Below are 15,426 nucleotides of genomic sequence, written 5' to 3' on the forward strand. Positions count from 1 at the left end.
AAAACCAAAAGTGCCCCGGACCTACAAAAGTCATAATGCTCCCTAATGAAGAATGGTTTCTTCCATTTAAAAAAAAAAAAAAGTGGTGGCTCAAGCCGCTAAGGCCCCAGCCACATACACCTGAGCTGGAGGTTGGAATCCAGCCCGGGCCACCAACAACAATGATGGCTGCAACAAGAAAATAGCCGGGCTTTGTGGTGGGCACCTGTAGTCCCAACTACTTGGGAGGCTGAGGCAGGAGACTCGCTTGAGACCAGGAACTGGAGGTGGCTGTGAGCTGTGATGCCACAGCACTCTACCCAGGGTGAAAGCTTGAGGCTCTGTCTCAAAGAAAAAGTGGGAAATCAAACCTCAGTGGCAAAAGAAAACTGCTTTTCTGGCGGCACCTGTGGCTTAGTCAGTAAGGCGCCGGCCCCATATACCCAGGGTGGCGGGTTCAAACCCAGCCCCGAATGAACTGCAACCAAAAAATAGCTGGGCGTTGTGGCAGGCGCCTGTAGTCCCAGCTACTTGGGAGGCTGAGGCAAGAGACTCGCCTAAGCCCAGGAGTTGGAGGTTGCTGTGAGCTGTGTGAGGCCACGGCACTCTACCGAGGGCCATAAAGTGAGACTCTGTCTCTACAAAAAAAAAAGAAAGAAAGAAAACTGCTTTTCTGATGAGTACAAGTGTTCCTCCCAACCCAAAAATTCTTCAGTTCTAGGAATTCCTTCCACCTCAGGATGATGGGGATCTTTTACATAGTGTATTCTTAAAAGTAGACTTCCTATCCTATCCAGGTGCCTTTTTTTTTTTTTTTTTTTTTTTTTTTTGCAGTTTTTGGCCAGGGTGGGTTTGAACCCACCACCTCTGGTATATGGGACCAACGTCCTACTCCTTTGAGCCACAGGCGCCACCCTGTGCCTTTTTTTTAGCTGAAGATCTTTTATTTCCTGGATCAAATATTGTTGTATCCTTTAGCGGCCGACAGGGGGCACAGTGACTCAAACTTAAACGTAAAAACCCCAAAGGCAGCAGAATACAGATGCTAAAGCCAGTGTGGTCTGGGACCAACAGCATGGGTGATTGTTAGAGAGGTTGTTAGAGGAACTTGTTAGAGATAAGAATCTCCAACCCTACCTGAGACATCCTATGTGAGAAATCACATGTTAAGATCCCCTGTGTAGGGCAGCGCCTGTGGCTCAGTGAGCAGGGTGCGGGCCCCCACATACGGAGGGTGGCGGGTTCAAATCCAGCCCCGGCCAAACTGCAACAAAAAAATAGCCGGGCGTTGTGGCGGGCGCCTGTAGTCCCAGCTACTCTGGAGGCTGAGGCAGGAGAATCGCCTAAGCCCAGGAGTTGGAGGTTGCTGTGAGCTGGGTGACGCCACGGCACTTTACCGAGGGCAATAAAGTGAAACTCTGTCTGTACAAAAAAAAAAGAAAGAAAGAAAAAGATCCCCTGCGTAAGTTTGAGAAGCACAGTTGAATGTTTCGTCTTACAAGAGGAAGCTGCCTCCTCAAGGGATGGGAGAGGAGTGAATGAGAAAGGAGCTGGCCAAGGCATCCCTCAATGCCCCCAAATGTCCTGTTCCTTAAAACAAGCAGCCAGCATCCATCAAGATGGAATTGAAGCCACAGGATGGGTTATAAAAGCATTTTGCACATCACAAAGGAACTGGCTGCTGCTTCTTCCATTTCCATAAATGCTTATTGAGTGCTTATTATGTGCTGGGCATCGTGCACTATATAATAATGAACAAGAAACAGACGCTGTCTCTGTTCTCATGGAGCATTCAGTCTAGTGGGGACACCAAGGGTGCATAATCCCATGAGCACACACAACTATAAACTTTGAGCTTACTCTGCAGATTCAGAGGGAAGGTGGGGAAAGATTCAAGGGAGAGGCACGAGGACAGGGGTTTATATGGATAGTCAGGGAAGGCCTCTCAGAGGAAGTGAGCTTGAGATCTGAAAGATGTGTGGGAGTTAGCCAGGAAAAGAATAGAGTTCCCAGTGGAGGGAACAGAAGGCACACAGGTCACATGACAGGGGGAACATGGTGCAATCGAGGAACTCAGAGACTATGGAATGATGCAAGATGTGACCGACAGGAAGGCAGGAGGGGGCAGCCTCAGGGGGGCCAGACACAAAAGGACTCAGGCTCACCTCAGACCTGACAGAGGTGACCTCTCAGGGCCCAGAGTGACTGTTTCATGGTTCTGTTTCCCAGGGTCCCTGCTCCAAACAGCCCATGTGGACATCTCACCTCTCTCCATGGTGTTTCCATTTCCCCCCAGTCTGCCTTCCCCTCCATTAATCCTCTCTTCCCCTGTCACCATCAGCCCCTTCTCTAGTGCTCATCCCCTTCCATATTCCCCTCTTCAGCATCTTCCCATTCACCATTTCAACCTGCTTCCAACTTTCCCCAGAAACTAGACCTTGATCTCCAAGCCAGCTTCTTCCCCCGCAAACAAGACAATCTAGAAATCAGAAACAACCACCATTTACTGAGTGCTCACCATGTGCTAGGCCAGGCACAGCTTTACAGTTTTTTTTTTCATCTGCTCCTCACAACAATCTTATTAGGTAGCTACTATCATTCCAGGTTCACAGTTGAGGAAATTGAACTGTAAAGTAGGTAATTTCCTCAACATAGCTAGACACTGGTTAAGCCAATACTGCCTTCCTATTTGACAACAGGGCCTGCACACAGCACTGTTTGACAGTGTACTGACTATACCGCTACATTCAGAGGCCTTAAAAGTGAACTTCCTTTAGCCCACTTCATCACAAAAAAGTAATGTTACATGTGCAAAGGAATTTAGCCACAAATGTATTTGCAATGTGTCTATAATAGCAAAAAATGAAGGTGTAACCCAAAGGTCCAACAATATAGGATTGGTTAAATTGTGGAATGTTTGTAACTAATGACTATTAAAGTGATGGTGTAAGCCCAGCGAGGTGGCCCACACCTGTAATCTCAGCACTCTGGGAGGCGGAAATGGGTGGATCACTTGAGCTCAAGAGTTGAGACCAGCCTGAACCAGAGCCAGACTCCTGTCTCTAAAAAATAGGTGTTGTGGCGGGCACCTGTAGTCCCAGCTACTTGGGAGGCTGAGGCAAGAGGATCTCTTGAGCCGAGGAGTTTGAGGTTGCTGTGAGCTACCATGACACCACAGCACTCTGGCCTGGGTAAGAGAGTGAGACTTTGTCTCAAAAATAAATAAATAAAGTATAAAACGAAAGTGTGTTTTGGAAAGGTAGAATGAAAAGTTTTGACAGTGGTTATCTCTGGGATGGGGTTACAGCCAATTTTTATTTTCTTCTTCTTTACTAACTGAATTTTCAAAGATTTATACCAGGGCGGCGCCTGTGGCTCAGTCGGTAAGGCGCCGGCCCCATATACCGAGGGTAGCGGGTTCAAACCCGGCCCCGGCCAAACTGCAACCAAAAAATAGCCGGGCATTGTGGCGGGCGCCTGTAGTCCCAGCTACTCAGGAGGCTGAGGCAAGAGAATCGCTTAAGCCCAGGAGTTGGAGGTTGTTGTGAGCTGTGTGAGGCCACGGCACTCTACCAGAGGGCCATAAAGTGAGACTCTATCTCTACAAAAAAAAAAAAAAAAGATTTATACCAAGAGCATCTATTTCTTTTGGGAATAGGGAACAGAGAGAAAAAAAAAAAAAGCATTGTGAGGAGATGTTTGAAACTTCCCATTTAATATGTTATCTATTTAAAAAAACAAACACACTGCTGTTCCGCTGAGAACATTTTAAAAATATTTTTCTCTTATGACAAAAGCAATATGTACTTGCCAAAAACAAACAAAAGAAAAATCAAAAAGTACAGACAAGCCAAAAGAAAACAATAAACACACATTCCCTCCTCCCCAGGGACAACTGATATCAGCACCTCCATGACTCTTCATACCTTATGTTCTTTTACAAGATAATTTCTTTGAGTTCTGTTCTGGGGGCTACTCATGAGGGTACTCCTTAGGACCCACCCTGTCACCATCACTGGAAATACAAGTTTGGAGGAAGGCGTACAGAGTCGTCTGTGATCCCCAAACAATTCCTAAGGTAGATTTGTCCAGACCTCGGACTGTGTTCGGGATCCCCAAATAACAGCCAGTGGTAGTAGTGGTGGAACCTCTGTCCCTGCCCTGGTTTAGACCACAAAACTCCCTGTGTGTCACAGGGGACAAGAGCTGTCAAGTGTGAGGACCACAAATAATAGTGATTCCCAACATGTTCAGGATTGCAACATCCTACCATTGTTTGATTTTACAACCCTCCTTTCTCCTTCAAAAAGAGCTTGACGGAATACACGCAGCATTTGCATATTGCATTTGGTACTTTTCCACACATGTAGTTGAAGGGAATTAAGATTAATTTGGCTTGAAGACTATCACAACCCTCCTTCCCTCTGGCCCCTTGGATAATTGCTGGCAATCAGTCTGGGATGTCCTCAGTCAAGGCTGGGAATGACAGCTTTGAGGACCTGTGTGGGCAGGTTCCACCAAGAGGAGGCCACCCCAAGCCTGGGAGTTTACCTCCAAGGAGCAGGGTATTTCTGAGCTGATTCCCACCCCCCCACCCCACCCCATGCACATGCTCAGCAACAACAGGTTTCCAAGGCCCACCCCGGCCACACCCTCTCTACTCAAGTTCCCCCTCCTGGGAAGAAGAGCAGGAGGGCCCTTCAGCTCCTGGCATCCAGGAGAGCCACCTTCAGCACAGCCCTGAAGCAGAAAATGTTCCTAGAGCTGATGTACAAGTCAGACCATTCCTGGCTTCTTCAGATATTGTGGTATCTACTCCTGGCCCAGAACCAGGCCTACCTCCCCACCAAGCTCCAGAAATTGAGCTGGTTTCATTGCTATCCAATATGCTCAATCTTTCTTGAAACTGAATTATTTTGGAAACTATTCTCCTTTATATGTGGTGCCTCTCGGCCATAATAATAACTTTAGCTTCTATTTTAAAAGTTTCTTATATGGGTCAGGCACTTTGCAAATATGCAATACTCATGGTAGTCTTTTGAGGCAGGCACAATTATCCCCATTTCACTGATAAGAAAACAGAGGCTCCAGGCTGCGCCTGTGGCTCAGTGAGTAGGGCGCCGGCCCCATATGCCGAGGGTGGCGGGTTCAAACCCAGCCCCAGCCAAACTGCAACAAAAAAATAGCCGGGCGTTGTGGCGGGCACCTGTAGTCCCAGCTGCTCAGGAGGCTGAGGCAAGAGAATCGCATAAGCCCAAGAGTTAGAGGTTACTGTAAGCCGTGTGACGCCATGGCACTCTACCCGAGGGTGGTACAGTGAGACTCTGTCTCTACAAAAAAAAAAAAAAAAAAAAAAGGAAAACTGAGGCTCCAATAAGTAATTATGCAAGGTCACACAACTACTGACAGAAACAGGAGTCAACCTAGACCTGCCTGACCCCAAAGCTTATGCACTGCCCTGAAAGTGGGTACAGAAGGGAACCAAGAGATCATATCATCTTCTCCACTCCATTTAAGAGACAGCTAAGCTGGAAATCAATTACAAGCAAGCCATCACATAATACTCACTGTGCTGTTCTAGCACTCTACAAATGCCAACTCAATTCACCTATTGTATCACTAAGAGATAGGTACTTATTTTAACAACTGTGGAAACTGAGGCACAGAAAGGAGAGTAAACTTTCCCAAGGCCACACAGCAAGTGGTGGAGTCTGGATGTAAAGCTGACTAGAGCCTGGGCTGCCTCTCCTATCCCCGGAGCAGAGGCCTCCCCTCTCCTAACTCACTGTCCTTTGACCTTGCCACATCGCCACCACTCTCATCATTCTGAGAGTCCACTTCAAACTTCAAACTTCCTCATCCCGGTCTGGGTGGTGTTGGTGTTCCCTTGTGAAATTGCTTTGTGAAACTACTTACTGTGCAAGGCCATATTTGATTAGATCACCATCTTGATTCTCCCAAAGAACCAAGTGTTCTGGAAGGTTTATTGAAGTTTCAAAGGCTTAGGGCTATTTCCATAGAAATTATTAATCTATTAATTAGCAAGGAACTTTTGAGAAGAGTTTTTGTCCCTAGCTCTGTGCTGGGCACTATGGGGTCTGTGGACACCGAAGGCACAGAAAACACAGCCCCCCACCCTCAAAGAAACAACAGCAAAGAAGACAGCTTACCAAGCATACACCGTGTGCTGGGTCTGTGTACGGCCGGATTTCAAAAGATAGAAAAGCTGTTATGAAGGAGGCGGAATTTGAAATAGGATTTGAGAGAAGGAGCGGGGTTTGGATAGCAGGAAGGAAAATGAGCAGTCTTAGCAAGAGAAACAACAGATGTGTTTTCTGCATCCAAATCGACTAGATCTTCAGAAATAAACCAAAGAGAGAAAAGGCTAGAATGGTTTGTGTGTTTCGTGTGTTTTGGTTTGGGGTTTTTTTTATTTAATTTTTTTTTTTTTCTGCTAAGTTTTGCTATTTCCATCATAGTGAACAAAGAAAAACTTCCCCTAGCCGGCACCACTCTGACGATGTTTCTGGAATTGGAGGAGGGAGTGCTGCCTCGCACTTCCAGCAGGTGGCAGAGCTGCTGTTCTGCTGCTACCGCTCCACGAACAGTCAAGGAGGAAGGCGAGGGAGCCCAGACACTCCCTCAAATCATCCTGCTGGCACCGCGGGAGGGCAGCTGGTGGGCACCCGTCTTCTTGGTCTGAGCAGCCCTCCTATTCAGCCTATTAGTTGGGCAAGAAATAGAGTGCAAGGGGAAGTTGGGTGAGACTGAAAGAAGGAAAAGGGAGAAGCATTAAAGAGGCACTCCCCCTCAGCAGCCAGCCCACGTGTACCACAGAAAGACCTTCCAAAACTGCAGGAAAGGGGTATCTGTGGGTGCAGGCTACTAATGCCTTCTGCTGTAATCCTGGCTGAGAAAGGATTCATGAAAGCCTTGGGAAGCTTGAAAAAGTGAACAACTGCTTGTCTAAAGACTGATTTCGTGTTGAGCTCCTGTTCTCCGGACAGGGGTAAGCATTCTGGCCATAGTGGGGAGGAATGCTGGTGTCATTGGGGAGTACACATCTGTTGGCCAACTCCTCAGGCCCTGCTGTCATGCTGCTGACTGTGTAAGGCAGCAAACGTGTCAGTGGCATCCTTTCCAAGCTCTGAAGGCAATGTTTAGCTTAGCCTAAATGTATACCCCCCACCCTCAGCTGAACCAGGCAACAGTGTTCTGAAGCCACTGAAGCACATGAGGTTAGAAATACCTGAGTGGGGGGCGGCGCCTGTGGCTCAGTGAGTAGGGCGCAGGCCCCATATACCGAGGATGGCGGGTTCAAACCCAGCCCCGGCCAAACTGCACCAAAAAAATAGCCGGGCGTTGTGGCGGGCGCCTGTAGTCCCAGCTGCTCGGGAGGCTGAGGCAAGAGAATCGCGTAAGCCCAAGTTACAGGTTGCTGTGAGCCGTGTGACGCCACGGCACTCTACCCGAGGGCGGTACAGTGAGACTCTGTCTCTACAAAAAAAAAAAAAGAAAGGAAAAGAAATACCTGAGTGGAGTATTTGAGGCCAGTAATCCTGACTTTTATCTGTTTCTAACCAGCTCTGCAAGTTTGGCTGGATGAACCAACTTCTCTGAGCCTTAGTTTCCCTATCTGTGAAATAAAGACATTAAATTAGATAATCTTCAAGCTCCGAAATTCTGAAAAAGCAAAAGGAATTGGGGAATCTTGGGAGCAGGAGTGGGGGTGGGAGGGTGATGACAGGCATCTTGAAGGGTTAACCCCCACTCCCCAGTGGTCACTGCGGCACTGCCCGCCCCTCCCCCGCTTTCATGGCCGGGCGGTACACACCCATGGCTCCCTCAGAGACTTCTGGAATCTTGCTGGATTCCTCCCAGGAATGCTTATTGCCCTTTAGATCTGCAAATCGCTTTACATCAGCAACCCTGCTGCGCAATTATTAATCATTGCACTGTATCCTCTGCCTGCAGGAGGAATTGCCAGAGTCCGGATTTATGAAGGTGAAATCGGAAGGTAACTTGCCTGGGACTATTATTATTCATATAATAATCAGTTAACCAAAGTTAATTAAGCGCCAAATATGAGCAAGGTGCAAAGAGACACACAAATTCAATTACTGTAGGGGTCAGAACTGTAGGGGTCGCTTCTCAAAGAACTTCACTGACATTCCTGTTATGTCGTAGGAAGTGGGTAGTAAGAAGGTGAAGGAAGATCTCCCCTTACAGGCCTTAAGATAATGCTGCAACCATTAGGACCACTCCCCACAGTTCATGTTACCAGGCCGGGAAAAGGGAAGTGGCCTTGCCAAGGTCACTTATCCCCGGAAGGGTAACACTGACCCTAGACCGTCGATCTTCAAAGCTTTCCACTGTGCCATAGGCGAGAATTTTGAGTTCACGCCTGTAAAATAAAATATCGAATTAGGCGAGGGAAGGCATGATTTCCGGGCACAGAGTGAGGAAATCGTGATCCCTGATTACCCACCCGGAACAGTCCAGAAAGCCCCAGGTCTTGACTGCAATCTCAGCGCACAGAGACACTGAACTTTAGCGACCCGAGCTCATCTGTCAATCAATCACGCTCGCTCTCCCGGCGTCCAGCGCCCCCGCCCACCCCCTCGGCTCGGGTCTGCGGGAACCCAGCCCGGGCCAGCTTTCCACGGGGGCGGGGCGGGGGCGGGGCGCAGCAGGAGTCCCGCCCCGACCTCCTCCAGACGCAGTAGCTGCGCCAAATATGGGCAGAGCGGAAGCGCCCGTGGACGTCATAGCGGCGGGTGGGGGCCGCGCTGCCGGGCGTGTGACGGGAGGAGCTGACGGCGCCTACGTGTCACCGTGGAAACCAAACAGTAAATAGAGGACTCTGGAGCTCCTGGCACCGCCGGCCGCAGCGACCTGGCCTGGAGCAAAGGGCCGGAAGCAGGGAAGGGCCAGGAGAGCCCTTGGCCTGGCAGACCAGGGCAGGGACGCGGCGAGGGCGGAGGAGAGGACACTGAGAAAGCATTCCGCGGACATCCTTCTGGGAAGTCCCTGGGAAGCCAGCTCCCCCTGCGCCCAGGAGCCTGCAGGGGCTGCTCAAGAGAAGAAAGAGCCCTCCTGTCCCTTCTGAAGGCCGCCATGGCCTGCAAGATTGTTTGCTTACTGAACTTGCTTTATTTTTCCTTTCTAGTGGCTAAGAGTTCAGACTTTGGCGCCACATTGCCTGGGCTCAAATTCCAGCTATGCCATTCCAGTTGATGATCTTGAGCAGATCTCTATCTTTCACGCGTCAATTATATTATGAACTATAAAATAAAGATAATAGGAGTTACTATAGTTTTGAAGATTTTTAAATTAATATATATTTTATACATATAATGAATATGTATTTTTCCCATTTAACAGAATAAATATGTACTTTATATATTTTTTACAATATGTGTGTGTTTGAAACATTGTCTAGCACATGGCGAGCCCAAATTAGGGCCAGCTGTTTATTTTTATTAGTAGGCAGTATAAGAGAAGCCTACCTAGTATTAGTAGTGCAACTACTGGATCACACTACTGATAACAATGTTTGTTTTCTCAGTTCTTTCTTTAGTTCTAAAACAACTTAAAAGGAATTTTTTATTTTAAAGATAATATTCAAACCTAGTAAAAATATTTATTAACCAAAATGTGCATTTACCAAATAAAAACATGACAAAGTGTGGTATGACCCTACTTCACAGTTGTTTTTTTGTTTTGTTTTGTTTTTTTGCATTTTTGGCCAGGGCTGGGTTTGAACCCACCACCTCAGGCATATGAGACCCGCTGCTCCGTATGGTTACATAGTATAACAAAAGTAACTCAAGTTCAGTTTCTTTGTCTTCACCATCACTATGTTGACTCTGTTTATTTCAAATCTGCTATTAAACACTGTTGTATACTAGAATATGAGTTGAATACCTGCACTACACCCAAAGATCTCAGATTATTCTGAACCATTACAAACTTAACTCTTCAAATGAAGCTAGATAGCTGAGTCCCCATATGTTAGGGGCTAACTCTTAGAATAACTGGGAGGTCACTTCCATGTAGAATACAATGTCTATTAAAGAATAAGTAATTTTTTTTTTTTTGGCTCAGGGCCTATGGCTCAAGAGGCTAAGGCTCCAGACACATACACCTGAGCTGGCAGGTTCGAATCCAGCCTGGGCCCGCCAAACAATGACAACAAACCAAAAAAATAGCCGGGCGTTGTGGCAGGTGCCTGTAGTCTCAGCTACTTGGGAGGCGGAGGCAGGAGAATCGCTTGATCCCAGGAGTTGGAGGTGGCTGTGAGCTGTGATGCCACAGCACTCTACCCAGGGCGACAGCTTGAGGCTCTGTCTAAAAAAAAAAATAAATAAAAATAAGTAATTTTTTAAGTCAACTTTATATATACATTATTCAAACTCAATAGCAATCCCAACAACTGTGAACAACTTAAAGAGTTTTTCAGAATGGAGTATTTTGTCACTGACAACATGTAAAATTGCCTGCTTGCGGTGTTCATAGGTTCTATAATTACTTTTAAATTCTAAGCATATAATGTAACTACTTGTAGGTGACAGACCCTAGGGTGGGCCCCCAAATTTCTACTTTCTGACATCTTTGTGTAATTCCCTCCCCTTGAGTGCAGGTAGAACATGAGACTTGCTTATGAGCAAGAGAAAATGCAAAGGTGCGGTGAACTCACAAGTGTGGTTAATGTGCTACATGAGAGGCAAGTTTTTCACGAACACCACAAGGGTCACTGGCCCCGTGAGTGAAGTTTCATAGTAATCCTTGCTACAAGTATAATGGTAATGCATAACAACATCGAGAACGTTGATGAAAACATTTGAAAATGGTCTGTTTTCTCCTGCCTTTCTCTGTATTTCTTGCTCTGCTCCAGCATTACTTGGCTTTTCTGTTTTCAGACTAACTTGATGAATCCTGCTATGAGATTGTTAAAATGGAGCTCACTCACTAGGTTTGATGTGGTGGATGCTGGCCCGGGAAGTTCTCGGCATGAGCATCCATGGGAGGTCATGCCAGATCTCTATTTCTACAGAGATCCTGAAGAGATTGAAAAGGAAGAACAGATTGATGCTCAAAAGCTGTGACCAAGGAGGAATTTCAGGGTGAATGGACTGCTCCAGCTCCTGAGTTTACTGCTAAGCAACCAGAGGTTGCAGACTTGTCAGAAGGCTGCAGGTGCCCTCTGTGCCTATTCAGCAGGTCCCCACTGAAGACTGGAGTGCCCAGCCTGCCACTGAAGACTGGTCTGCAGCTCCTACTGCTCAGGCCACTGAATGGGTAGGAACAACCACTGAGTGGTCTTAAGCTGTTCTTCCACAGCTCTTAAACAAGATGGAAATAAAGTTGGAGGAAAATAAACATCAGTTTAAAAAAAAAAAGAAAATGTGGGCGGCGCCTGTGGCTCAGTCGGTAAGGTGCCAGCCCCATATACGGAGGGTGGCAGGTTCAAACCCGGCCCTGGCCAAACTGCAACCAAAAAAAAAATAGCTGGGCATTGTGGCGGGCGCCTGTAGTCCCAGCTACTCGGGAGGCTGAGGCAAGAGAATCGCTTAAGCCCAGGAGTTGGAGGTTGCTGTGAGCTGTGTGAGGCCACGTCACTCTACCGAGGGCCATAAAGTGAGACTCTGTCTCTACAAAAAAAAAAAGAAAATGCAAAGGTGATGGGATGTCACTCCCATAATTATGTGTGTGTGTGTATATATATAACAATTCCAGAGAGGCAATATATATACTGTTTTTCAGAGTACATGGCTAGATGCTAGATACTTACTAGACAGCCCTAGTATATGAAATGTGTGTGTGTGTGTATATAAATAGCTCCATCTTGTGAGCATGCACTGGAGATGTTCTCCTTGCTGACATGATGAAGTGAGAAGCCATGTTGAAGAAGCTCTGAAACCTGGGAGAAATCCCCAATCAACATCCAGCCAGACTCCTTGGTTACACAGCCAGCAGGGTAATAAAGTCTGCCAACAACCTGAGTGATCTTGGAAGTGGACTCTTCTCCATTCAAGATCTGGCTGAGAACTAAGCTCTGCTGACATCTTGATTGCAGACTTGAGGGATCTTAACAACAATACTGTTCTGTTCAAAAAATGAATAGAGTTTTCTAGATAAGCAACTGGCTGTGCCTGGGACTCCTGACCTGCAGAAAGTGTGAATTAAGTAATGTGTGTCATTTTAAGTTTATTATACAAAAATAGAACAAATACAGCCTCGTTGCCTGCAGACTGTCCCCAACTCCCCATTCTTGGTACATTTCTGGGGCCCTGCACACACTGCTCAGGCCTTCCACTCTAAAGAGGCTCCAGTGTCAACTGCAGAGCATGCCCCAGTGTTGCTACCAAAATATCAAGCACATAAGAATAAGGCGGTGTGGGCTCCTTCAGTGCATTTCCCTAGCAGTCATCTGATGTCATCAAAGTTTTGAAGCTAGAAAGGGAGCTACCAAAGTGCATTTTTAGAGACAGATTTTAACATTCTAGCCCATGGTTAAGCACTTTGGGCATTAGAGTTGCAAAAAGCTAGGTTCAATTCCAGATCTGGCTACTTACCATTTGTATGACCTTGGTCAACAAATCTAACCTTTCCTGGATCATTTTACTCATCTGTAAAATGAGGATACTAGTCATTTCTGCCTCACAGGATTATTGTGAAGACTAAATGAGAGCATCCATTTGACAAAATAATTATTGTGTGCCCATTACGCTCCAGTTGCTAGAAGTACGATGTTAGCAGAGCAAATATGTTTTTTGATTTGGCATTGCCTGTAAATTTAAAGTTCATGGCACAGCCTGCCACAGAGCAAACACACGTAAAACATCGGTCATTATCCATATTTTATCCTGGGGGCTCCGGATTCTATCCCAACCATTTGCCTTGAGACAAGATCTATAATTTTTTTTTTTTTTTTTTTTTTTTTTGAGAGAGAGAGTCTCACTGTCGCCCTCAGGAGAGTGCTATGGCATCACAGCTCACGACAACCTCAAACTCTTGGGCTTAAGCAATTCTCTTGCCTCAGCCTCCCAAGTAGCTGGGACTACAGGCGCACACCACAATGCCCAGCTATTTTTTTTTTTTATTGTAGTTGTCCTTTTTTTTTTGTAGAGACGGAGTCTCACTTTATGGCCCTCGGTAGAGTGCTGTGGCCTCACACAGCTCACAGCAACCTCCAACTCCTGGGCTTAAGCGATTCTCTTGCCTCAGCCTCCCGAGTAGCTGTGACTACAGGCGCCCGCCACAACGCCCGGCTATTTTTTGGTTGCAGTTTGGCCGGGGCCGGTTTGAACCCGCCACCCTCGGTATATGGGGCCGGCGCCTTACCGACTGAGCCACAGGCGCCGCCCAATTGTAGTTGTCCTTATTTAGCTGGCCCGGGCAGGACTCGAACCTACCAGCCCCGGTATATGTGGCTGGTGCTGTAACCACTGAGCACAGACCCTGAGCCAAGATCTGTAAATTTTTATCATAGAACCTCTGTTGTGCAATCTCAACTGCCTACATATCCCCTTGTATATTTCACAGGCATCTCAAATGAATACGTTCAACATGGAACTTACATTTTTATACCTGGCCCCCCAAACATGCTCTTCTTCCTATAGACACTAAGTCACTGGCAGACCCATAAACCTCCTTGTGTATGGAGCCTGGTGAACTTGGGAGGAAGCTTGGATTCCTCCCATCCCCCCACCTCCCACATCCATTCAGTCACCCCTACTCTTGTTCCCTCTCCATTCCCAGCACCACTGCCTTGATTCAGTCTGCACATAACTGAACTAAGTAAATTCCAGGCTCTTCATGATCTGGCCACAGTTCCCTCTTCTTGACCTACCTCCAGCCTCCTCTGCTGTGATGCTGCGATATTAATGTAAATTCAATTAAACGTACTTACGTGATGTTGTATTACTTACATCTCCACCCCCTTATCTTCCCCTCCCACCCCACCCCCCTTATAGTACAGTAAAAACAGTTGTTTTCTGAGTCTCTGCCTGGAATCTCTCCATCCTGTCCCTTGCTCATCTAGCAAACTCCATACACCTTTGAAGCCTAGCACAGAGGTCACCTTCCCCAGAGACTCCTCAAGATAGAATTTAGTCACTTGCTCTTTCATGAAACCCTATACCTGGTGTTAATTTCCATTGTTATGGTGTATAATAATGTATGTATTTACCTGCCTTTCTCCACTACAAGACCATTAACTCCCTGAGGACAGAACCCTGTCTTTCTCATACTGAATTTGACACTAACATATACTAGATACTCAGGAACTTTTTCTTGAATGAAATAAAGCCTTTGCTTGCTCCCCTGACCCCCATCTCCCTAAATTACAGAGATAATAAATACTAATTAATCATATGTCTGTGTGCCCAGGCACTGTAATATGCACTCTAGATATACATACTAACTTATTTATTGCCCACAACAATGCCAAGGAGGGGGTACAACATTATTTTTTTTTTTTGAGACAGAGTCTCAATCTGTTACCCTGGGTAACAGGGCATAATAGCTCACAGCAACCTCCAACTCTTGGGCTCAAGCGATCCTCTTGCTTCAGTTTTTCTATTTTTAGTAGGGATGGGGTCTTGCTTTTTCTCAGGCTGGTCTCGAACCCGTGAACTCGAGCAATTCGTCCATCCAGGCCTCCCAAAGTGCTGGGATTACAGACATGAGCCACCATGCCCTGCCCGGCCAATAATTTTTTAAACAAATGGGCAAACTCTTCTACCTTAGAAGAAATTCATGAAGTACACAGTTTAGCTTCACTTTTAAGTTCTAGCTACCTCTCTTTGGACATTTTGGTAATTTTCATCTGCATTCGACTCATTTCCTATCACCCAACAAGCATTGGCGACACTAGAAATGATATGATTGAGACAGAAAGGGTTCCTGCTCAAATGAAACTCACTGTCCGGTGGTGAGGGGCACTTTCAACTGCTCTGGCCAACAACCATTTTTTTAAGGAAAAAGAAAGCATAAATGAGATATTGCAGATAGTAACACAAGTGGTGACAAAACAAAGCAGGGTAATGAGATAGAGAGTCCTGGGAGGGAGTGTATACAGGTGTTCCCTCTAGATGGAGCGACCAGGGAAGGCCCCACAAAGGAGATGTTCTTTGAACCTCCTGAATGAGAGCAGGGAACCAGCCTGGGGAAAGAGGCCCAGGGCTAATGAGTGCCAAGGCCCTGCTGCAGGGACAATGCTCTATGTATCAGGAATGGAAAGAAGTCCTGTGAGCAGAGCCCATTCAGGGCAGAGGACATGAGGTAGTCGAGTTGGAAAGGAATTGGTTTAAAGCACTCTGCTGATCAGCATTCCAGTGATGCATGCTTCCCATTTAGTTTTTGAGGAATCTACTTATTCTACATTTGGAAGGAGTGCTATACACAGTTTAAAGATTAATTTCTTTTCTTTTTTTAAGATTA

The 15,426-nt window shown here is 46.5% G+C and overlaps 1 long non-coding RNA gene and 1 other non-coding gene across 3 annotated transcripts; one reads left to right on the plus strand and one right to left on the minus strand.

Annotated features, from left to right (window-relative positions):
- Positions 1–6,389: 6,389 nt before the first annotated feature.
- Positions 6,390–8,674, minus strand: LOC128594323 (uncharacterized). 2 transcript variants are annotated; one of them, XR_008382533.1, is made up of 5 exons: positions 8,468–8,674; positions 8,323–8,383; positions 7,814–7,947; positions 7,511–7,615; positions 6,390–6,700 (listed from the first exon to the last, which is right to left on the minus strand). It is a non-coding gene; the product is annotated as an uncharacterized LOC128594323 (long non-coding RNA). The 2 variants fall into 2 exon arrangements; XR_008382534.1 differs by having other exon boundaries at positions 8,149–8,383.
- Positions 8,675–10,621: 1,947 nt separating this feature from the next.
- LOC128595142 (small nucleolar RNA SNORA62/SNORA6 family) lies at positions 10,622–10,778 on the plus strand. The gene has a single exon (XR_008382810.1). It is a non-coding gene; the product is annotated as a small nucleolar RNA SNORA62/SNORA6 family (small nucleolar RNA).
- The last annotated feature ends 4,648 nt before the right edge of the window (positions 10,779–15,426 follow it).

This window comes from Nycticebus coucang, chromosome 9 (assembly GCF_027406575.1).
Source record: "Nycticebus coucang isolate mNycCou1 chromosome 9, mNycCou1.pri, whole genome shotgun sequence".
NCBI classification, from domain to species: domain Eukaryota; kingdom Metazoa; phylum Chordata; class Mammalia; order Primates; family Lorisidae; genus Nycticebus; species Nycticebus coucang.